The sequence below is a fragment of the Acipenser ruthenus genome, chromosome 11, assembly GCF_902713425.1.
Source record: "Acipenser ruthenus chromosome 11, fAciRut3.2 maternal haplotype, whole genome shotgun sequence".
Taxonomy (NCBI): Eukaryota; Metazoa; Chordata; class Actinopteri; order Acipenseriformes; family Acipenseridae; genus Acipenser; species Acipenser ruthenus.
The window spans coordinates 20,440,977-20,466,407 of record NC_081199.1 but is presented as its reverse complement, the minus strand read 5'-3'; the positions used below and the strand labels follow the sequence as shown (position 1 = coordinate 20,466,407).

Sequence of the window (25,431 nt, the reverse complement as noted above, 5' to 3'; positions counted from 1 at the left end):
TTTCCCCATTGTTGCTGGAAGACAAAGCTGCCAAATAAGAAAAGGGGAAAAAAGCCTGTGCTTTTGTGTGTGCCTGCTGAGGAAAGTCAAACTAATGCATCACTAGTGTAAGAACTCCAACGATACCCAGGTGAAAACACAAGGCTATTTTGTTAGCCCTATTTTTGCGTCTACTTTTTCAAAATCCTATTTTTGGTTGCAGCGGTTATCAAAACAGATTATGATTCAGTTCTAAAAGTGAATTTTGTATACAGGGTTAAAATTCTCAACAAAAAAGTGCTGGTACTCATATGCACAGTCGGGTGTAAACATTTAAAAATGTAGACAATTTGAGTGCCAATGAATAAATACTTTTAAAATGTATACATATTGGTACATGATACATTTATAAATACAAAATAAGCCTTAAAAAATAGATGATCAATTATAACCAATTCACCATAAACAAGGAAGGTGAAAATAATGAAAGCTTTGCATCCTCTGAATGTATCACTCAGTCATGTACTGTAATATCACTTAAGTTAAACCTTAAATGACAAGCATTAAGAAATATTACACTATGCAGTAACTGCTGTAGCGAGGGTTTTGTTTCAAGATATCCTAAAAAAAGGGATGATGTTATAAAAAATTGTACAAAAAAAAACAACTGTGCTTTGACAAAATGATACAAAAAGGTCTAAGTCAAGCAATACACAATAGGGGCTAAAATACCCATACACTTTTTATGTAACAGGCACTACGACTACTAATGAGGTTCTTGGCCATTTTAATCTCCATAGTATTAATCATCCCCATACTTTCCAGACCCTGGGTACTCACCTACAACAGGACCTGGCCACTCTAAAAGTGGAACAGTATAAAAGAAGACTTTCGTTATCCCTGGTATTCTGGTTTGTGCACAAGAAACAAAGACACATTTTCATAAAGTAATTATTGTGGTTTACTTCCGTCTTTTTTAAGCTGTACACGCAAGTGAAAACTCACATTTAACTTAAATAAACTCTTCAAAATGTTTTAGAAAAGGGGGCATTGTACAATGAAAAAAACACCTCACCGTTCTGGTTTTTGTTTATTACAGTCCTCATAATAGAAAATACTAGGATCACAACAAAACAAAACGTTGATCACTATGCTTAACATGTAACTTGCAAGTTGGGCCAGTGTTTGAAAAGTGTGAAGCACACCTACATCATTATCCCGATTCTGACTCGCTTACCAAATCTGAAGCAGCACTTTGTTGATTCTGTTTTGCAAATTCTGGCAATGTGGTAAATTGGTGCAAGGCAAAACGCGTTATGATAATTATTTCTAATACTTATCAACTATGTAATTTATGGCAAACACTGACGTGGATTTTTGTCTTCACATTCATGTGCAGCAATGGTTGTTTGAATATTCAGATAGTTTCTCCGCCTCACTAAAGAAAATAATTATTACTTCATAATAAAGATAATTACTCCACACCGCTGTTTTCATGTTGCACTGCTAAGGTCTTCTCTCGTTGATTAACGAATGAGCACTGACACAAAGCGAAATGGGTGGAGATTTGTGACGCATGCCAAAATGAAATCTAACTCGGCCAATCAACATGCAGTGATTATACTGACGTTAATGTGGCCAATAGCAGCTAACAAAAACAGAAGCAGTATGAGGAAACCGAATGCAAGCAGCATGAACTGTGCTGATTGAAAGCGCATTTGAGAAACATTGCGCTTTACATACGCCGCATTTTTTGCAACTGCTAAAGTCCCACTTTACAGCAGCTAAACGTGGTTTTTGGCAGCAAAGGTTTTTGCAGGCGCAAATCACTTTGCACGTATCCTTACACCGGCCCCACTAAAGGCTCTAGTCACAAAGTTTTTTTCTGTAATCAAGTTTGTTGTTCACAAAACATTCTCCAACTTGTTTTGAAAGAATGTTAGAAGTTTACTTTCAGTTTCCAAAGAGTTTTTTAACCTAAGAGAATGTTATTAATCTCTTTTGAAAAAACATTCTTTAAAACAGTCCCTTAATAGGCACTTAATAACTACATAAAACTATAAAGTCCTTACCAAGTACTATATATGTAGCACAGCAGTAAGACAGTAAATTCATGCTAAACTATCTGATTAGTGACAACCCTGGTGCAGTAAATGCTCTCATCCGCTTGGCATCTCATTCCATTAAATTGAATGGAAAGACAAGGCTGGAGCTGGACATGAACCACAAGCTTCATGGTTCAAAGACAAAGATTTTACCATTCAACTAAAGAGCAAGCTCTGCAGTCAAGAGGTCAGTACGAGTCAGTATTATTAACTCATCAGTCACTGGAAGGAGATCCATTTCAACATCTAAGCATTTAACTCATGAACTGAACTAAATATATACACATGCTGATTATTAATGTACTTCAGTTTCACCAGTAACTTTGTTTTTTACACAACTGAACAAACTCTTTTGTTGAAACTCAGAACTTGGGGAATAATGGATAGTGTTGTATCATAACTTTCACATTGAAGATGAAGTTGCCCTTCTCCACTTTACAGATTATTTTACCTGATGAAACCCAAGGTAGTCTTGAATGGTGTGAGAAGAATAAAAAATATGTCCTTCTGAGGTGACAACCAGGACAAATCCACTGAGGGCCTGCAATGAAAAGGAGGGCGAGTTTAGCAAGCTTTTCATTTAATTGTTTGCATTCCTGGTGTAAATTTGGTGAGTAAAAATGGCACTGGCTTCAGTGAAGCACAATGCAGGCAGGCAGGCACCATGGGAGCTTCTTCTCACTGCTCTAAAACACCCCAGGCTCTAGAGCTGCCATTGAAAACATAGTGCATATAATTTAAAAATAGGCTTTCAACCACATTACTCTGACAAAGGTTAAAACATCTGTCTGCTTGACTTAGGGGTTGATTTTATTAACATACACCTATCTGTGGTTATCCCAGGATCCCCCCTAAAACACATGGTTGATGTAATCCAGGTGGAGTCCCTGGTCCTGCTGTGGTATACCCTGCCAGGGGGTGGATTAATCAGATTAACAGAGTGCGTATAGCACTGATGATAGAGGCATTTTCCGCTCAAACATTTGCACTGCACCCGCAATTTTTCAACTTACATGCCTTGCCATGTGGGTTGAGATTTAATAAATGGATGTCTTAAATTGATGCTGTTTTAAGCTATTTGACTGCTTTTATAATTAGTGTGGGATGCACAGGGGGTGAGCCTTTTATTTGTTATTTATGGATCATAATAACCCCTTAGCTTCCCATGAATACTCAAGTTCCATGAATTGTTCTCTATATATCTATATCTTGGGACAAGCTCAGTACATTATGGAATACAATCGCTAAGACTTATCATTAGGCTTCTTGTAAAAGCTATGACCGTGCTTTATTTTATGGGACTGTCACAAAGACGGCCGGAGTGGGTGGCGTCAGACCAGAAACAGGAACACAAACAGACAGAGACTTGGAGTTTGGTGGAGCTGAGCGAATGGTTTCGCTCAGCATTTAATAAAACAGCACAGAAAATAAAAGGTTTGAAACACAAAAACACGGGACACGGCACTTGCGCCAAAATAAAGAGACAGACAAAACGACTAAACACTAAACAGACGGTGCAGGACAGACGAACAAACACGGTGAGTACAAACAAAACACTTATATTTCCGATCTTATTTTACTCCTTCTCTCTCACCCGTTCTCCACTCTCTGAACACCTAACCCTGAGTGAAAGAAACGTGCATCTATATATACTGTTGTGCTGGGATTCAATTACCAATTAATTATTCACTTGAATCCCAGCACGTGAATTAATTCTGTGCAACCCCGTGCTCACATATTATATTTTAAATGCACGTGCGTGATGTGCAATCCCGTGCCTAAATACAAATATACACTTTTTAAATACACGTGAAACACAGACCCGTTTATATCCCGTGTACCAATGACTATACACCAACATTAACACACGCACGCAACACACAAATGCACACAGGGACGGGGCACATTGCCACAGGGACACATTATTAATTTTACTGTTAACAGCTAGTATGCTAAAATAATTACTAATTTATAAACTAATAATAACAGGACAGCAAAAACTATTCAGCAGATATCAGATCCCTACTTCGGGATTTTCAACTCCATGTCGATTGCATCATTGAAATGGGGTTGAATTTGTTTAGAGGCACTTTTAGAGATGTTAATGATTAAATGTGTTTAATATTAGTTTATAAATATGTTAATACATATGAAATAACCAATAATAAATAATAATAAAAAAAAATTGTTAAAAGTTAATAAACAAAAGAATTGCTCCTTAAAATTAAGCCTGGCCAAAGTTACTGTAGGGGTATTAAATATTGCAAGCATACTTGAGAATAGAACACTGTGCTGAGTACAGCTGCAAGATTAGGGTTAGGGTTAGCATACTTGAGAACAGAACACTGTGCCAAGTACGGCAGCTAGGTTAGGGTTAGTGTTTGCATACTTGAGAATAGAACACTGTGCTGAGTACAGCTGCAAGGTGTGCTGTTATCAACATAGAAATGTTTTTTTCTTCTAAGACGAGAGATTGATAAACTGGGGTACATTTGACCTTGTGTATGTTCTGTGTCTGAAACAACATTGTTAACTCATGCCAAGAAATTGATAGCATTTAGATATTGTTAGGAAAACAGAGTGTACGCACAGGTGTGTGCATTGAGAAAACATTATTATTACAAAGCAAGAACCAAAAAATGTATATATGTAAGGCTCTAAACAAGGCACCAGGGTGATTACTCCCTCAATAAACGTTTAATTGAGGATCGCAAGATAAAAGCAATAATCGACTCATTGTTGCATCTTTTCTATTTGCATTACTGATTTTTTATTAGTAAACCTTAATAAAAAAGGGTTGAAGTATCCAAGATAAAAAAAGGATAAAAGTTCAAAATATATTGAAAGTGATTTGTGTAGAACTGTGCTGTGCATTGTTATATGATCCGTGCTGCTCTTCAAGACCTAAGGCTTTATTCTTGCATCTGTTCTTCACAGTAAAACTAATATTAATAATACATAAACAAAATGAAACAGGACAAAAGTGGTGCGTTGATCACAGTGCCACTTATATGATAAATAAATCCACTAAAAGCAATGACTCACGATTCTCTTGCGGGCCTAATGCTTAGGTGCTTTTGACGTCATTCAACATTTTCTTTTCGCAAGGTGCTTCATAGATGGTACTAATTATCCATTTGGATTGCAGACTGTGACTTCCGTGCATATAATAGCTGCCTCTTGCTTGCTTTATCCTGTTCCAATTGCTTTATTCCTGTCATAATCGGGCCCATGACAGCCAGGATCAAATGTGGATTTGGATATTTAATTACTGAATCTCTATTAGATTGACATAATCTTGGCACACAAAAGGCCTTATTTAAAACCTCTAAGACAGATTTAAGCAGCAGTGGCCCGAGGAAGCAGTTCTCATTAGCTAACCACCTGCTTTCCTTTATTACTGATCTGCTTTGCAGCCAGTGAACTGCTTTGACCCTTAAGATGTTGCTGAGGTAAAATGACCAAAGAAGAGTAAGTATAACTGACTGTAGATGAAAGTAAGGCATGCAAACTTTAACCTAGAATGATATCAGATATTTTTTGCATTATTGTCTACGTAATTATTTCATTAGATAGAATTCTCTTTAATCACTTTGAAGGACTCGTTCTGAAGCTCTATTAGGTAGTGTTGCAGTGCTGTTCATGGAACTACAAAACAATGAAAAGCAAATATACAACAAAAAACAAGTTTCAGAACATTACTATCAGTGCTGGCTAGTGCTGGGCGAACTGGTTAAGTGAATGTTGAACCCCCCTGTATAAACACAGCTATAAGAACACAATATATACTTACCTGTTTAATATCCTGTTACGGGTGTTCTTTGTGATTCTCGGTCGTTGTTTCTGCTTTGATCATTATTTGTTGTGTTTACTAACTACTCTAGCAAAATGTTTCTGAAAAGACTCATGTGGGCTGATTGTGGGGAAGCATACCAGTGTTGCAGAGGCTGTGTTTTACCCATGGGCTTCAGTACAGAACGCAACACAAATATGCTTCCCCACCCCCAAAATCAGCCTGAAAGATTCTTTTTAGACGGGCAGCAGTGTGGAGTAGTGGTTAGGGCTCTGGACTCTTGACAGGAGGGTCGTGGGTTCAATCCCAGGTGGGGGACACTGCTGCTGTACCCTTGAGCAAGGTAAATTACCTAGATTGCTCCTGTAAAAAAAAAAAAAAAACTAAACTGTATAAATGGGTAATTGTATGTAAAAAATAATGTGATATCTGTATAATGTGAAATAATGTGATATCTTGTAACAATTGTAAGTCGCCCTGGATAAGGGCGTCTGCTAAGAAATAAATAATAAGAAGTAGTATTTTTTTCTGGAAAAAATTGTAATCCTGTTAAATAATGATCTAAGCAGAACACAAAACACACACACAACAGGATATTAAAAAGGTAAGAAATGAAATATATAAACAGTTCTGTAACGTACTGTTTTCCTGTAAAGTAAGAGGGGCAGACATTAATTACATTTAATACCAGCCAACTAAGTGTTTTTATTGCTATAATGAAAACTTTATTTAAAATGTTTTCAAAAAGTTTTAAACATAGGCACAGGAAATTTCAAATGACTTTAAATTGGTTTCATTATGATGGTATACTCAAAACAATGTTAAATTGGTTTCATTATGATGGTATACTCAAAACAATGTTACTGCAATAGAAACAGTGATATCACTGGATGTAAAATGGCACACTGTAAAAGCCAGGCAGCAGGAAACTATAAAATTAATGTCAAGCTAAACCACAAACAATTAAGTGATTGGCTTAATGTATTAAACTTGATGGCTGGAGGGCAGGTTCAATTGTCCCAGTATGGGCAATGTTTAACCAGCACCAGTTGGTGCTGGGACCAATTCAGATAAATGTAAAAGCATTCAAGGCAACAATTACCATATTTGTGTTCGCCAGATGTATCAAATGTAATTTATATACATCAGTATAGTGAAAATATAGCAAATGCATTTTTGCCATGGTGAGTGCTATTGAAAATAGAATCCCAGATACTTGTATCCTGTTTTTCACATGGTTCAGCCATGAACTATTAACATGGCCAACCCTACTTTGGCCCGCATTGCCCCTGGTTACCCATTCCCAGACCATGCGTGGTATACGGCTCAACCTTTTCTTATTGTTAGACCATGGAGTTACTAGGAATGAGCAGGAAACCATCATCGTCAAATCACTCCATGAGTCATTTCACTAGCTTTCAAGGGTTTACAAAATGGAATAATTATCTTGCTGGAATAATTCATGTGTCATTTGGTTTCCATTTATGTCTTGCTTATGTTTTTCATCATGTTTCCATCATTCAATGTTATTAAAAGAAAATAATAAACTCACCATTTCTAGATGACCATAGTTATAATTATTTTAATAGTTACCCATGAAAGACATATTAAGATGAACCAAACCATTTTCAACCATCTTTGTGATCAGACTCATTGCATCTCATTAACAGCAGGAATTAAGTGAATGAACCCATTGTAATGGATCTCCTAGCGACTGAATAGTTAATAATACTGACATGAGCATAAGACCCGTACTTAACTCATGATTACAGAGCTTGTTTTTTATTTGAATGGTTAAGACGTTCTTCCGTGAACTGTGAGGTTAGTGGTTTAGTCCAGCCCTTGCCTTTCCATTCAAATGAATGGGCTGAGATGCCAATTCATTACAGCATCACATCACGATTGTCAGCAAGGTAAGCTTGCACATGCATTGAAGATAAGGGTCTTTAAAATTGATTCTAAACAGTGACAGAGCTAAATTGAGACCCTGTTTAACTCATTAAAATAAATACGTCTCTAGCAGTGTGTGTGAGTCTCTTAAGTGCATGTGTCTTTAAAAGTAGGTGGAATGCCAGATTTGGTCCTAGCTTAATATTTAAATGATAGCAATTATTTGAATATAGGTCTCACATTGATGACACAAAGAGCTCTTCTGGGGTACTGCACAATAGGCATATTCAGGAGCGAGGCATAGTGCTATGAATCTTAAACGTATACTATGAATGGTTGTCACAAAGACGGCCGGAGTGGGTGGCGTCAGACCAGAGCCAGGAAATAAACAACAGAGACTTAATAATTAACAAACAGAACAGAAAATAAAAGGTTTGAACACAAAACAGGACACGGCACTTACGCCAAAATAAACAGATAAATAAAACGAACAGACACTGACACACAGGGACGAACACTAAACAAACACGTACCACATAGCAATTCGCTTACTTTTTACTTTAATTATCTCCTCACTCTCTCCCGTTCCTTCGCCCTGAACACACAAAACCCAGAGTGAAAGAAATGTGCATCTATATATACTGTTGTGCTGGGATTCAATTACTAATTAATTATTCACTTGAATCCCAGCACGTGAATTAATTCTGTGCAACCCCGTGCTCACATACTATACTTTAAATGCACGTGCAGTGATGTGCAATCCCGTGCCTAAATACAAATATACAATTTAAATCACACGTGAAACACAGACCTGTTTATATCCCGTGTACCAATCTCTATACACCAACATTAACACACGCAACATACACCATATAACACAAACATGCACACAGGGGCGGGGCACATTGCCACAATGGTGCATGGGCAAGTCAAGTATTCAATTCCGTAAACCTTTTCCATTTTACCATGAAATCTTAAACTGCTCTTATAGTGCAGTCAAACTGACCTGAATAGAAGAGACCTTCAGTACAATTTTAAAACCATTGAAGACCATCTTAAACGTTGCATTGAGCTTTGAGAATGGCAGCTACCATTACTAATGCTCACTCATCTCGCCACACCACCACCACACCCCCCCACACAAATGCAAGCTCTGTTACGTTTTTGTGTATAAATACTTAAGTTCACCTGTCTGCACAGAGCATACACCAACCTCCCATGACAGACTTGCTAATGCAGTGCCCATTTTTAATGCAACAGAACTCGCACACTTTGCGGTTCACTTGCTCCTGCTGTCCAGTAGGAATTTCCAAAGCAGTTAAAAGCAGTAAAAGAATGAAGCTGTCTGTATTCCAGAATGCATACAGTGCTGATGGATATGTTTGTTTTTAGAAAATGTGTGTCATTTGGGCTTGATGAAAGGGATATGATGTACTGGAGGCATGCACTGGTAGTCAGGAGAAACCTCTAAGAGTCTCGATTCGGTTTCTTATTTTATTTTTCAAATTTTGGAACCTTTTCAGCTTTTGAAATATTAGAATAGTTTGTTAGAAAAAGCGATCTCATAATCAATCTACTGTTAATATTAATAATATTATGCGGCTTCTTCACCGGCTAGTCTGGATTTAGTTATTAATAATTTTATTTTGAAGCCCAAAACCTTCCAGGTATCGCTAATAACACTGCTGATGCTCTTTCTCGTTTACAGCTCGGGCAATTCATACGTCCATCTCCCGCAGCTCAACCTTTTCCTCCACCCATTCCTCCATTCAGTAAACTGGTTTTCAACTAAATTCATACATTTGCAATCTTCTGTCTCAGCTCATTCTAAAGCTGTCTTCCTCCCCAACGGTATTCTCCCATCCATTCCATATAGGTGCAGCAACATCAGCAGCCAAAGTTAAAATCAACCAGTCCTTCCTCAGCAGCGGATTCTTACATTCGCTCTTCTCTCCTTGATAGTATTTCTGCTCAACAAGTATTGCTAGCAATCCCGGAGTGGGGGCGATCTCTCTGCCAGATGTGCACACTATGTGGCCTATTTACTTGATCTACAGTACATTTTTGCAGAACTAATTTCTGCCGTTGTTTAAATCATTAAAAGCAATGCCGTTATCCTGTAAATATAACTTGCAAAACATACACAACACAGACCTATCCAGGTCTGAAGACACCACAGCACATGTGGAGCTCCATGTCTGTGTTATTGAGAGGAGGGGTGTTATTACAGGCACAGAACAGAAGATATAGCTCCTTAACGTATTGGCAACTACAATGCCTACAACAGAAAGTACTGTTCTTAAAGGTACTGGTAAGTACAGTATTACTAAGCTGTTTTGTTTGAGCTAAAACCAGGAAAAGCGATAGTTCTTAATTTTTCAAATTATTACAATTTTATTTGTATTGCATTCAATTATCCCTGATGCATGAAGAGAATCTGTCTATCTCCTAGGGAAACAATTATGATTATTCTGCTAACACTTTTCAGCCAATAGTTTCACACCTATTCACAAAGATTCACAAAGAGTCTTTTTCTGAACATTTCTTTCCAGTAATTGCACCCTAAAACCAACACCCCATCTGGCGCCATGAAATACTGTTTACACACTTGAGCAAAATGAATGCAAGTGTTGAATCTGGTAGTGAAATCTGGAAGTAGTTAAAGTGGCTTTGCTCCCTGTTCTGTTCACACTAAAAACTAGCCCAGATTTGATGCAGCTTAGTTTTTATTCAGTGTAGACACACTGAAGCTGGAGTTGACTCTGTTGTGCAGTTGTTTGATACATGCATGTGTAAAGCACATATTTACATGTATGACACATGGACAACCAAAAAAGTAAGTTGCATTATTCTTTAACATGGCTTAGTTTGTTTGAACATGCAAATCCTAAGAGGTGGATTAGTTAGTCCAGTAGTCAGTCGCACTGAAAGATGCATTAAGGTAAGTGTGAACAAAACTGGTTGCGAGTCTTGCTTCAGTACACACTCAAACCAACTCTAAAGTGCCAGTGTGAAAATGGTAAAAGACAGAAAAAACTAAGCATGGGCGATAGTACCGGTACCAGCGGTACTGCCATGATTCATTGCGTGCGGTTTGAAAAATTGAAGCATCAATAATGGCCCAGTCGAATGAGCAAAATGTTCCTGTACTTGTGAAAAAAAGTTACGCAACCAGTTTGATTTGGGATTATTTTGGGTTTTTGTGCAATGAAGAGGGCCAGGCAATTGACAACGGAATGCCAAAATGCAGAACACGTCTGAAAGAAATTCAGGCAAAAGGAGGCAATACATCCAATTTGTTTAATGCCCTTCATCACACAGGTCCCGAGTACCTCCTCAACCTGCTGACCCGCTGAAAAAAAAAAAAAAAAAAAAAAAAAAACGTTATAAGTTATTGTGACGGAATTGAAGTTTAAATATTTTAAGTAGAAGAAATACTTTTTTTTTTTTTTTCAAGTTTTCTTATTTTTAAAAGTTACCACAACATGTTAGGATTTGCAGTGTGTGTATTTTGTTGTGCAAACTTTAATAATGCAGCAGCTTACATATATATACAGCAGCTAGAACACCTAAAACTGCCTCTTCATCCACGCAAAACCAAGGAACCCTTCCAGCTGCATTTGCCAAACAAACGAAGTATGATTCCAGTTCAAAGGAAGCAAGAATCTTAAACAGAGCAGTGGCTGAATTTATCTGCATGGATCAGGTGCATGTGTATACTGTTGAAAAAGATGGATTTAGAAACCTACTGGCCAAACTTGACTGCAAGTATGAGCTTCCTAGCCACAAGTACTTTATGAACACAGAGATCCCAAAACTTCCTGATGAAACAAAGGAAGTAGTAAATGCACAGTTAATGGGAATACCTTTTTACTCATGCATGACTGACCTTTGGACAAGCTGAGCCACAGATGCCTACATGTCAGTAACTACCCTTTCCTTTGCTTTTGGTTTGGAAATAGACCCGGAAGGACCTGTGCACTGTTTATTAAAAGTATTGTGAGTGTTTGTTTTGTTTGTCTTGTCTATAATTGTTACTTGTGTGTTTATAGACGGCTGACACGTTCCGGAGCTGTCGCTAAGAGCCAGCACTGAACCCGGAACAGCACTGCACTATTTGACACTCTTTAAACTGTATCACCCACCACGAGCACTACAGCACGCACCCAGGACTGGTGACCGTGGTTGTATATTGTGGGAGAGATACTGTGTTTATTGTTTAGGGCTGCAATCCCGTTGCTGTTCTCCGTGTTTTACGCATCGCTGTGTATAACCAGAGTTTTTTATTTGGTCACCAGACCTGGATTATAACGAAAATAAAACGTATATTTTTCCATACCGGATTACGAATCTCTGTCTGTTTATTCCTGCACTGCATCACCTCTGCACCTGTACCTAATCAGCAACCACTTTGCCACAGTCTTCCAATACACAAACTCATCCATGACAAACCTATACGCTGGAATTCAACTTATGGTATGGTGCAGCGTTTCTTGGAACAACTGCAAGCTGTCTGCAGTGTTCTTGCAGATAACAGAAAGAAGTGGCATCTTATGCCCAAGGACACTGACATTAGTATTCTGGAAACCATGAAGGATGTTCTTGACACACTAAGTGACTTCACTGATGCATTAAGTGGAGAGAAACATTCCACTGTTTCTTTTGTTCTTCCTGTAACATGGAAGACTTTCTCATGTCTAACAGCTCTTCATACAGACAGCAACCTAGCCATTGAAATGAAGGAAAAAGTAGCTAGTGATTAAAAACAGCGGTATGAAGACAAGAGCTTGCAAAGCATTCTCAATCCTGCAACTTATCTTGACCCATGTTTTAAGGACACTTGTTTCAAATCAAGAAGAGGTCAAGGAAGAGCTTTTGCAGCAGGTTAAAAATCACACAAGTGACTCAAATCAACCTATGGAGACAGACAAGCCTGATGAAAGTACAGACGAGCCAGTCAACAAGAAGAAAAAACTTGACTTGAAAGTATCTACCATCAAGATGCCGAAAAAAGGTGAGACAACTGCATCAGCTGGCACATCTGCTACACCCTCTTCTTCAGAGAAAAGTGAGCTCATGCTTTATGGTGGAATGGAAAAAATAGATGCTGAAGATGATCCTCTAGCTTGGTGGAAGAAAAATTTAGGAACTTTACCCTTGTTCTCCGAGTTTGCCAGAAAATACCTGTGCATTGCAGCTTCGAGTTGTGCTTCACACATCAGGAATCATCTGCAGTCCCAGAAGCTGCAAGCTTAAACAAGAAAATGTGGATATGGTTGTGTTTCTTGAAAAAAACTGTCACTAATGAAACAGCTGGAGCCTATTTGATAACTTTTTGTAAATGTATTATTTCTGTATTCTTGAATGTGCTGACAGTTATTTTGCACTTGAAATGACTTGATATTTCACCTAAAGTTAAATTGTGCAGTTTACTTTCTCAATTGTTGTTATGTTATTGTCAATTCTGCATAAGAAAGTAATTTGTTTTGCTACCTACAAAAACAAAAGGCATGTTGACTTTTTGTTTTCTTTTTTTAGCATGCTATGTTATATCTGTGTGCAATGCACACACTATTTCTTTAAAAAAAATGTAAAACATTTTATGATTTGTTTTAAGATTAATATGAGTAAAAGTATTTAAAATACCAGGAACTGCTTAACATTTCTTTTCTGGTGGTATTGTGGCAGTATCGAGTATTGTGATACTAAAATTAGTATCGCTATTGTGGAGCAAAATGTTAGTATAGCCCACCCCTAGAAGAAACCAGGACATTTAATCTGTTATATAATCTGTTATATAATTATATATGAGATTATCTGGGTGCATCAGATGGAAACATCGGAATGCTTTTACAGTTTGAGGTTGTTTTTTTAAATATCAATCAAAATACACATTTCTCCAGAGGTTGACCTCATTTATATGGCTGGACCCCTAGGCACCGATGGGGTTAGAGGTAAGAGATTATGGAATGTGTAAGATAGTAAAGATACATACTTTTAGGCTAAATAAAAAAAATCTCTGACACACAGCGCTAAATTGCTGTTTCTGATTCGCTAATGTATAGATGTCCAAACTAATTAACGTTGGGAAGTGCACTCTAAACCAAGTTGAGGCATTGTGGTTGCCAAGTCCTTCTCTTTAGGTCTGCCTTTCTTTTTATCCCACTGTCCATTAAAAAAAGCATGTGTGTGGGAATGAAGCAGCAAAGTTAATGAATGCCTTTGCACATGCCAGCTTTAACCCTCTGCAAGCATGCCTGCAAATACAGTCTTTACAGTCTGATAGTGTTACCAACACTTCAACAGTTACCTTGTAATGCCCAGTCTTTTACTGTGTTTAGATTGGATTGTATAATAAACAAAAACCTTTTACAATAATTGATTTTTCTTGGATATTACTTGTACAGCCCTGAAACTTATTTTACATCTTGACCGATTATTCAACTGACTAGATCAGTGGTTCTCAAACTGTGGGTCTTCGCAATTCCAAATGGGGTCGTCAGTGCCTTTCAATGGGGTCACGAATACCTGTGCAATTAAAAAAAAAAAAAACTATTAATTTATTATACGTTAATTTATTCTCTTCCTGCCTTTGTCTGAACATTCTGAACTGGTTACCTAGCAACCAACTAAGTCTTTTTTACATGTCAGCTAATCAGCACTTCTGTACCGATACTGTGTATCAGCCAATCAGTGGAATACACTTCTGTAGTGTTAACTCAACTACAGTGCCTTGCGAAAGTATTCGGCCCCCTTGAACTTTGCGACTTTTTGCCACATTTCAGGCTTCAAACAAAAAGATATGAAACTGTAATTTTTTGTGAAGAATCAACAACAAGTGGGACACAATCATGAAGTGGAACGAAATTTATTGGATATTTCAAACTTTTTTAACAAATAAAAAACTGAAAAATTGGGCGTGCAAAATTATTCAGCCCCCTTAAGTTAATACTTTGTAGCGCCACCTTTTGCTGCGATTACAGCTGTAAGTCGCTTGGGGTATGTCTCTATCAGTTTTGCACATCGAGAGACTGAAATTTTTGCCCATTCCTCCTTGCAAAACAGCTCGAGCTCAGTGAGGTTGGATGGAGAGCATTTGTGAACAGCAGTTTTCAGTTCTTTCCACAGATTCTCGATTGGATTCAGGTCTGGACTTTGACTTGGCCATTCTAACACCTGGATATGTTTATTTGTGAACCATTCCATTGTAGATTTTGCTTTATGTTTTGGATAATTGTCTTGTTGGAAGACAAATCTCCGTCCCAGTCTCAGGTCTTTTGCAGACTCCATCAGGTTTTCTTCCAGAATGGTCCTGTATTTGGCTCCATCCATCTTCCCATCAATTTTAACCATCTTCCCTGTCCCTGCTGAAGAAAAGCAGGCCCAAACCATGATGCTGCCACCACCATGTTTGACAGTGGGAATGGTGTGTTCAGGGTGATGAGCTGTGTTGCTTTTACGCCAAACATAACGTTTTGCATTGTTGCCAAAAAGTTCGATTTTGGTTTCATCTGACCAGAGCACCTTCTTCCACATGTTTGGTGTGTCTCCCAGGTGGCTTGTGGCAAACTGTAAACGACACTTTTTATGGATATCTTTAAGAAATGGCTTTCTTCTTGCCACTCTTCCATAAAGGCCAGATTTGTGCAGTATACGACTGATTGTTGTCCTATGGACAGAGTCTCCCACCTCAGCTGTAGATCTCTGCAGTTCATCCAGAGTGATCATGGGCCTCTTGGCTGCATCTCTGATCAGTCTTCTCCTTGTATGAGCTGAAAGTTTAGAGGGACGGCCAGGTCTTGGTAGATTTGCAGTGGTCTGATACTCCTTCCATTTCAATATTATCGCTTGCACAGTGCTCCTTGGGATGTTTAAAGCTTGGGAAATCTTTTTGTATCCAAATCCGGCTTTAAACTTCTCCACAACAGTATCTCGGACCTGCCTGGTGTGTTCCTTGTTCTTCATGATGCTCTCTGCGCTTTAAACGGACCTCTGAGACTATCACAGTGCAGGTGCATTTATACGGAGACTTGATTACACACAGGTGGATTCTATTTATCATCATTAGTCATTTAGGTCAACATTGGATCATTCAGAGATCCTCACTGAACTTCTGGAGAGAGTTTGCTGCACTGAAAGTAAAGGGGCTGAATAATTTTGCACGCCCAATTTTTCAGTTTTTTATTTGTTAAAAAAGTTTGAAATATCCAATAAATTTCGTTCCACTTCATGATTGTGTCCCACTTGTTGTTGATTCTTCACAAAAAATTACAGTTTCATATCTTTATGTTTGAAGCCTGAAATGTGGCAAAAGGTCGCAAAGTTCAAGGGGGCCGAATACTTTCGCAAGGCACTGTATATTTGCTGTGAAGGGAGTTCAGAAAGTTTTACTGTATTGTAGCATTTGCCGCTACAGGACAATGCTCCATGAGTTGTTTGCAAGCTCAGTGGCAAATGGCAATATGGTGTTAATATTTTGCTACAGTATTTTAAAATGTTGTATTGGAAACGGTACTAATGAAGGGGAGTCGAGTGGCACTGCAAGCAAAACAAGTGCTGACAACAAGGATCCGATCAGCAGGAAAAAAACCAAGAACCCAAAAAGTATGATAAAAAATATTTGGAACACGGTTTTACCTGGTTTGGTTCTGAAGAGGAGTCATGGCCACAGTGTGTGGTGTGTGGTGAAGTGCTGGCTAAGGAGAGCTTAAAACCATCGAAAATGTTGCGGCATTTGCAGACAAAGCACGGTTCTCTTCAAGGGAAACTTGTCGATTTCTTTCAGCGAAAGTTGACTGAGCTAAGGAGCCAGACGAAAGTACTCAAGTTGGCTGCTACAACTAACGAAAAGGCTCTGGTGCATCTCTTACTGTGTCACACTGGATAGCCAAAACTAGTAAACCCCACAATATTGGAGAAACTTTTTTTTCTACCATGCGCCAAGCAGGTGGTTTCAATTATGATGGGACAAAGTCAGCTTGATTTGCTTCCCCTGTCTAATGACACTGGTGCCAGGCGTATTCCAAGTATGGCTATAGACCTGTATGAGCAATTGATCGTCAAGGTAAAGCCAAGTACTTTTGCTATTCAATTGGATGAAATGACTGATGGATTTTTTTTTTTTTTTTGCTATTCAAATGGATGAAACGACTGATGTGTCAGGTGCTTAGAACTCTTTGCTCTTTTGGATGGTTTTGTCTCAGATACTGGCTTGGAATGGCAGCGCTATGTAGGCATTTGCAGTGACGGTGCTCATGCCATGACAGGAAAACAGGCTCTTGCACCACAAGCCATTTGGACTCACTGCATGATACACAGACAAGCCCTTGTTGCTAAAAAAATGTGTTCTCAACAAAGCTGTTTGCATTGTTGACTTTATCAAGTCTCGTCCAACAAATGCCTGCCTGTTTGGAGTTTTGTGTGATGAGATGGAAGCAGAGCACTGTCAGCTACTTTACCACACAGATGTTTGCTGGCTGTCGCGGGGCAAGTTGCTCAATTGTTTGTTTGTGCTCAGAGAGGAAGTGAGAGTATTTCTTTACGACAACAATTCTCCACTAGGCCTAAAAGCTTGTAGATGCTAAATGGCTTCTTTGCTAGCTTACCTGGCAGATATTTGCGATCGCTTGAATATCCTTAACATGCCACTCCAAGGACGAGATACATCTACTTACTCTCACTGACAAAATCGAAAACTGGACCAAGAATCTGGCTTTGTGGTACGATCGTGTAAATCGTGGCAGTCTGGAAGCATTTGATTTATTAGTTAACTTTTTTGATGACAGCACCTTTTCAAAGAGTGACTTACAATCTATTATCGTCAGCCACCTGGAAAGCCTTCCACTACAGTTTTGAGAGTACTTCCCTGAAAAGGATCGGAAAGGAAAGGGGTGAAGCGACTGCAAGTGCTAATTGGCCACTTACAGCAGAAAAAAAACATTGATGGACCTTTCTTGTGGCGAGACACTGAAGCTCAGATTTTCTCAGCAACCTCTTGCTAACTTTTGGAGCTATCATCTGCAGCTCTGAAAGCACTCATGCCTTTCCTGTCTAGCTACCTTTGTGAATCAGGTTTGTCTGCACTCACTTTACTAAAAAACAAGTAGGACCCGCTTCACTGTTGAAGATGACCTTCGTCTTTACAGCCACATGGAGCTCCGTTTCAAGCATCTGTGTTCATCCATGCAAGCTCACCCCTCCCATTAGGTAAGCAATGTAATTTTTGTAAAATGTATTATGATTATTTTTTATACTGTTGGCTGTAAAAATAAGCAATGGCTATATTTTAGTTTTGTTAATCTTGCCTTGTAATGTATGTTTTACTTATAAATACTAACTATTCTGCAGTAATACAGGGTAGTGGGGTTGCAAAGTAATTTTTATTGGTAGAATGGGGTCGCAGTGCCACCAAGTTTGAGAACCGCTGGACTAGATTATTCAACTGACACTAATTCATTTAATTAGCTCAATGTGTCCTTTGACACTAGTTATGCCATTTACACTGTCAGTAGAGGGTTGAGCTCAGTCTTAGTTGCTCCATGCCCTGTGTATTTAATTTGAGTATTTATTTCATGTTCTTCAATATTGGCCAACATTTTCTTAGGCATTAAAGTAATGTGATTTATTAGGTCACGGGACAAAGTGAAGGGCACCGTTAATAAACACTGTAAATTAGATATACAAGGAATGCAACATGACAATCGGGTATAATAATAATACAGCAGTAGCAATTATACTGATAATTATACTACGACTACTACTGCTAATAATAATAATAATAAAATGAACACCTTATTACACCTATGTAATACGGCTGCAATTCCTTTTAAGGGATTTTTGTAACATACACATCATGAAAGTGCTAGCTCCAATCACCAGAGCATATACAGCTTTGTATGTACAGTGGAATGGACTACTTTATTTGTTATAACTAGTTGTAAAATTCTCACATTCATATTACATTTGTATATCTCAGTTTTTGTGAGTGGCACAGCACAGGGGGTCCTGTGACAGTTGTAAATTATGTTGAAGGCTGTAAACTCACGTAGTTAACACAGATGTACATGTTTACTACTAATTATATAAGTAATAATGTCCATCCAGCTGTACACATTGTGATAATGTACCATAAGATGTGTGTCGATGCTTCAAGAACAGCAGATCTGAATGGCCGATATTTTCAAGCCTTTCATTTACAATATTTACAACAAAGAAAACATAAAACAAATCTCTAACTCCCCTTGGGGCTATGCTACGCTAAACTTGTATCAGTTTTCCTAAATAAACAGGACAGCTAAGCTGTTTACCTGTGTTGTCCTTTATTCTCTTTTCATTGTCCACTTTCCACACACTGTTCCCAGGGAAAAACCCTTCCAAATCACGGAACAGGTTTTTTTTCTCAACATGCAATTATCAGATTCTGCCAAGTCAACTCCCATGTTTGAACTATCGCCCCGCACCCACTTTTAGCTGAATGTCAAATTTTCACCATTTCTAATAACCAAGTGCAAAAAACTAAAATAACCATGCGCAAATATCCCTGAGATTTCAAATCTCACGCTTCAACAAGCTGGAACAAGCTGTGCAGTACAGTAGTTGCTCTGTGCGTTGATTGAACAGTAGTTGCTCTGTGCATTGATTGAACAAAAGGCAGTCAAAGGTAGAGGGGATTATAACTTGTTTTTATTTTTGCAATCCCTTTCAAATGCCATCAGGGTATTTAATGCATGCATTTTGGAAAAGTCAAGAACGGACACCCGCGTATCTTTCACACACGCAGAGTAATTTAAATTTTAAAACTGAAAACCGTCAAATTGACTGTCGTGGCGGTTCTAGTGTTAATAAATGTTAACTGCACGCCTTGATTCTTTAGCATAACTGTGTGTTGTGGTTTACCTTTTGAATTCTAAACATGCCTAATTCTAAACATAAATTATCTAGCTAATGTTACAAATATTACAGTAATTTTGTTTGTTATTTCGCTCCTATCTTGAGTCAACGCCCCTCCCCGACTTTTAACATCAACTCTACACCCCTGGGGCACTGACTCGGCAGAATCCCGCAATTATCAATCACCCCTTAACTAGATACACACATTTCACCCTAATCAACTTATTAACAAAACATACCCCAGGTGCTGTCCCGGGATCTCTTATTTTCACAGACCAGTGGCCTCTAGTGGTCACCTCCCTGGTACTGCAGTCTATTTTCCTCAAAACTTTCAAAAATGTTCTGAACAAGGGAACAGAGCTCTATTCATCCTAAGGCTAATATAGCTCCCTTCTGTCACTTTGCCACAACGTACATAATAAGGCTGACATTCCATCAAGGAGTATTGAAGACAAGGTATACCAGGAGAGCTCACGTGGTTTATCAATGTCACCAGAACTATGAGATGGAATTACAGCATTAGAGTCTGGGTGGATTATATCTGTTATAATAGTTGTTAACTGACAAAGACAGACTCTTTGCTTTAGTGAGGGAATGTGTGATTTCACAGACTTCTGGCATTTTCTAACAAAGGTAACGTTGCACATTGTCTGTTTTTGTTCTTGTGTTTTTGTTTTGTTTTGTTTTTCAATGGATTTCTCCTTAGAGAAAATGGGACTGTGCAATGGGTTCCAAATCCATTGTGTTGTCATTGCTGACACTACTGTGGCTTGCTAATGGTTCTGCAGGCTAATACACTATGGTTGTTTTCTGTGTTATCTCAGCTTTTTATGTGGTCATTTTCACTTGCTTCTGAAATAAATAAATCTTAAAAGCAGAAAAAACACTGTTAAATTATCAGATGGTAGAACAATTTTGCAGATTATTATAATTTAAAAATGTGTCATGTTTTTCAGTTCTTAACATTACTATAAAATTGTAATCAAATCTGAAATACAGTTCAGAAAACAAGGAGTGTTTTATAGTAATTGTAGTTATCAAAATAATTCAATTAATCTTATGTTTTGCACTTCTATTAGCTGCATAGGTCTCAAATGTACAGTTTTTAAAGAAACACACATTATTTTGATTCTAAAACTTGAAGCAGCTATTTGGTAAGGACAGGGAAAATGACCAAGGAAGTGACATTATTTTGTTATCCTCAATCATTTGAACTATTTTGTATTTAAATCTTCGGCAGCACATGTTTTTTAACATGTATGTAAAGGCAACAACAAATAACATGAATGTACTTCCCACAGCTTCAATTTACAACTCAATTACTGCTTTAACATGCACTGGTACTTTAACGTAAATATGAATCATTTTACAATTTGTCAGCTTTTAAATCTGCTGGTCTGCCAAAATCTGCATGTCATTATTGAAACCAAATCTTGTTACCTTGAAACAAACGGGATGGTTTCCAACAGAAACTCAACGCTTTCATTTCCTAAAGTCTTGATTATACACAATGTTACTGTAAAAATGCATTGCATATTTTAGATTGTAGGTATTTTATATGGTTTAGCTAATCTGTATAGTTTCCGCGAGATTGACATTTTGGTGGTTTGAATTAAGTAATGCCGTTACGAGTTAGAGTATCTGTTATATATGTGTTTTCCACAGCCTGGCATTTCATTAATGCCTCTCTGGTCTTAATTTGAAGTGGGTGCGTATCCTCTGCAGTGGGGTGCAATCCTCTCAGATGGGGATTTAATAGAGGTACAGTATGAAAGTAAGACACACTTGTAATGAATCGGTTTGCTGCTTGTGTCCAGCCTTTGCGTTTCCATTCAATTCAATGGGCTGAGATGCCAGTTCATTACATTCATTGATGCTGGTTTATAATTCGATTTTGGAGATGATCTGATCAAAGATGACAGGCAAAGATACCTTCACTTATATCATTGTGTGGCAGTGTGGCAGGTGTGTGTTTGTGTGGGTAATATTGGGTTGGCAAGGACGGGGTTACATTTCTCCCTGTCAAAACACATGGGAATGTGGCCACGGGTGTATAAAATAGGTGTTCAAGGGTGTTAGAGAGAATTAGTGGAATTAATGTTGGTGATAGAGGTGGAGGTCCATTTTGTTTACTTTCGTGAGTTTTTGTAAACCCTTTTGTTTTGGCCCTTGTGTCGTTTATTTTGTTAAGTGTGTTTTGTCAGGTGTTTTGTCTGTGTTTATTTGTGAATTAAACTGTGCATTAAACTTGCAGCTTTCTCTCTCCCTGCCAATACCATCTGGGCTGTGACGCTTCACTGCCACTTTTAAAACAGGCTTGGGGATTGTTATTCAATATTTATCGGAGAGCGAGTAATTATAAACTTAGAACAAGCACTCTGACATCAAAAGCAATTTTCCTTTTATGCGAATTGACAAATATTCCCCGGATTTATTTGATTCTTCATTCTTTAGTTAGCAGCAGAGAGTAACTAACTAGTAAGAGGGCCATGAAAAAAAGAAAAACAGATGATCTATCCACCTGAAAGTCCACGGAAAGGTTACATAATTACGGAAAGGAAGCAGCAACATAGTTGAGACCTTAAAAACTCAAGCATTTAAAAATGCCAATCATGTATTTGTGGTGATAGTGAAAGGATACAGAAAAGGAGGCAAAGACAAAGTTCACCGTCCATGCATTACTACCACTGACCTGGAGATGCTAATACAAAAATACATTATTGACATTTTTAAATGTTTGGTCACTTACAGGCTATCATTGCGGTTTATGTCAGCACTATTTATGGAGCCAATGGCGGTGTTTACATGCAAGTTTTAATCACGCTACTATACTGCATTCATGACGTGTCACGTGCAAATGATGCATGATTGTGCTCGTTCCAAAAGTGCACTGCAAAAAAAGTGTGTGACATAAGTGCCATTACACTTTGGTAAAGCATGGTAAAGTGCACGCTAATTGGCCTAATTAGTCCCATAGCAACAAACTCCACAGTCGTGCAAAATACTTAATGATAGACTTTCATGAAACAACATGATACCTCCACCCCTATGTAAAAGAATGCTTTTCTCTGGGATACGGTCTTTCTGTCCTCCTCTGTAGCGTAAGTAAGATTTTCCTTATCCCAGTCTTACTAATACAAATCAGTTAAATAACCATCCATCCATTATTATCAATCCGCTTCTCCTGATGAGGGTCGCGGCTAAATTATATATAAATTGCATATAGAGGTGTTGATTTTATTCCATTATTTATTAATTTCAGTGTATTATGAATGATGCATGAGAACTACTAGATCGTTATGACCAGCATTATTATCATAATAATAATAATAATAATAATAATGTAGCTTTTTCCCCCGCAGGATGTTTCAAGCTTCCACCCCTCCTGACAGCAGCAACACCAGGTCCGCTGGACGGATGAGGAAACTCGTTCCCCCCTCCAAATTATTGCGGACCTGGGGGTTATGGATGAACTGGATCGACCTTGCCAAATAAATGCCACAATTTTCACCAGTATTACCGGTGCTCTGGTTGAACTTGGTATAAATAGAACTCTCCTGCAGGTACGAGATAAATTCAAGAAACTGAAATATCTGTACCTGTAGGAGAGAAAACACCTGCAGTCCTGCGGTCAAAGCTCGAGGTCCCAATTTCGGAAATGCACCGATTAATGGGTGACCGGCCAGTGGCAGTGGCATCGGACCATTTGCTGGAATCCTCATCATTCCAGACATCCTGTGAAATACCAGACCCATCAATACAATATGCTACCTCGGTAAAGTTAGCTTGAAGTTTGATATTCGTTTGATATTCGACTCAAGCTAACCCGACATGAATGACAATGGCTGTATCTCGCCAACCACAGAAGCTAGAGTGCTCAAACCAACTTTAATTTAAAGGAGACCAATTGTGAATTGTTTCACAGTCTCTGTTTTACATGTGAATCCTAAGAATAATTTATGGAAAATAATAACATACCGCACATACGCACACTTGGCCGCAGCCACGCGTAAAAGGGCTTTATCTCGTCAACCACAGCGGCTACAGCGTTCAAACCAACTTTAATTTAAAGGCTGCCAAATGTGAATTGTTTCACATCTTCTGTTTTACATGTGAAGCCTAAGAATAATTTGTGAAAAAACAAATAGTTGGGGATATCAAGCCATTTTACGCATGTTGGGCTAAGTGTGTGCGCATATGCGATATGTTTTGTTTTTCACATATTATTCTTAGGATTCACATGTAAAACAAAAGCTGTGAAGCAATTCACAACTGTTCTTCTTTAAATTAAAGTTGGTTTGAACGCTGTAGCTGCTGTAGCTGCTGACCCAGGAGCATCGTCTGATCAACAGCACCAAGAGGTGGTTGCGTTCCACGCCGAATTTCTGCGCACAATACGATTCCTTTCCTGCAAACCCATTGCATGGGACTGAAGGAGTTCTTCCCATACAAGACTTAATCTAGCCAGTGTTTGTCTGCGTCTTCTCCATCCATCCATTTTTGTCGCAACTTTTATCGCAACTACGTTGTAAGTAGGCCTATGATTAACAGTGTTTGTGTAAGTTTCCACATTTTCTGCATAATTAATTTTAATATTTCAACAACGTACCTGTGTTTGAAACCAACACATCATGAGTTGTTTTTAATATATCTGTTCCACATTAACGCATATGTGTGATTATTGAACGCATAATCCTTTTGTTTAGCACATTACGCAGTTGGCTAAGACTAATATATATGGTTGTGTGAAAGGACATCAGTAGCCTAAGAAGCATAAGAAAAGCAGTAATGGGAATTGGTGAGTGCTGTTGGTTTTTGTACACATGCTACTTCTACCATTTCTAGAAAAACTAATTCTAAACAATGATAGTAATAACTATTATTAATTTCTTCTTCTTGGCAGCATGAACCGTTTTAACTGCAAGCCCTTTGCATTCTAGACAGATGGGGGGTAACCTTCTCTTCATCTCTGCCTAGCGTGTAAAGCCTCATGTAAACCCCTGTGCATTATTTGAACGATATCCTTTATCGTAAAAGCTGATACAGTCATAAGTTTAAATGTATGGTTTTCAAAAGGTAGAAAAAAAGGGCTAATATAAAAAAAAAAATGTTGATCTCAACTAAGACTGACTATTTTATTTTATATATTTATAGACGGACACATAACAGTGCAAGTTGTTACAGTGCTATTCTTATTTATTTATTTGCCAGACTAGTTTGTCGAAGGTAATCCACACAAGAATGTAGTAAATTAAAAAAAAAAAAAAAAAAAGTTATGGTGCAGTTACCTAGCATGGAGTGGAAAAACAACAAAATACTGCAACGACTTATATAGTAAAATAAAGGGTTACACAACAACACACAAAGCACACAAAGTCAAGAGACTTGACCGGATCATAGCACATGGCAAAACACTGTGATACCATACCACCAAGCTGAGAGAAAACCAGTAATAAAAGTAAAGGTAAACATAGATTGAACACTGATTAAATTTGACACGGAACATTTAAACTTCAGAAATTAGGTTTAAAGTTGAACATTTTTATTACAATAAAAATATGAAGGGACACAAAATCAAATACTTTCTACATGAACCATTATTGTAGGCAACTATATAATTAATACATTTTTGTGACTATTGTTTTTTTTTTTTTTTGTCATTTTATTTTTTACAATATACATAACACATTGCATTTTTCTAATGGTAGATAACATTTATGAACAAATAAAATAATAGTAACCAGGTTCTTGTCATCTTATTTTACAGATATTTGA

The 25,431-nt window shown here is 37.9% G+C and overlaps 1 pseudogene; it reads right to left on the bottom strand.

Annotated features, from left to right (window-relative positions):
- The window catches only part of LOC117426748 (aryl hydrocarbon receptor-like), a 168,125-nt pseudogene that overhangs the window by 47,396 nt on the left and 95,298 nt on the right, over nucleotides 1–25,431 (bottom strand).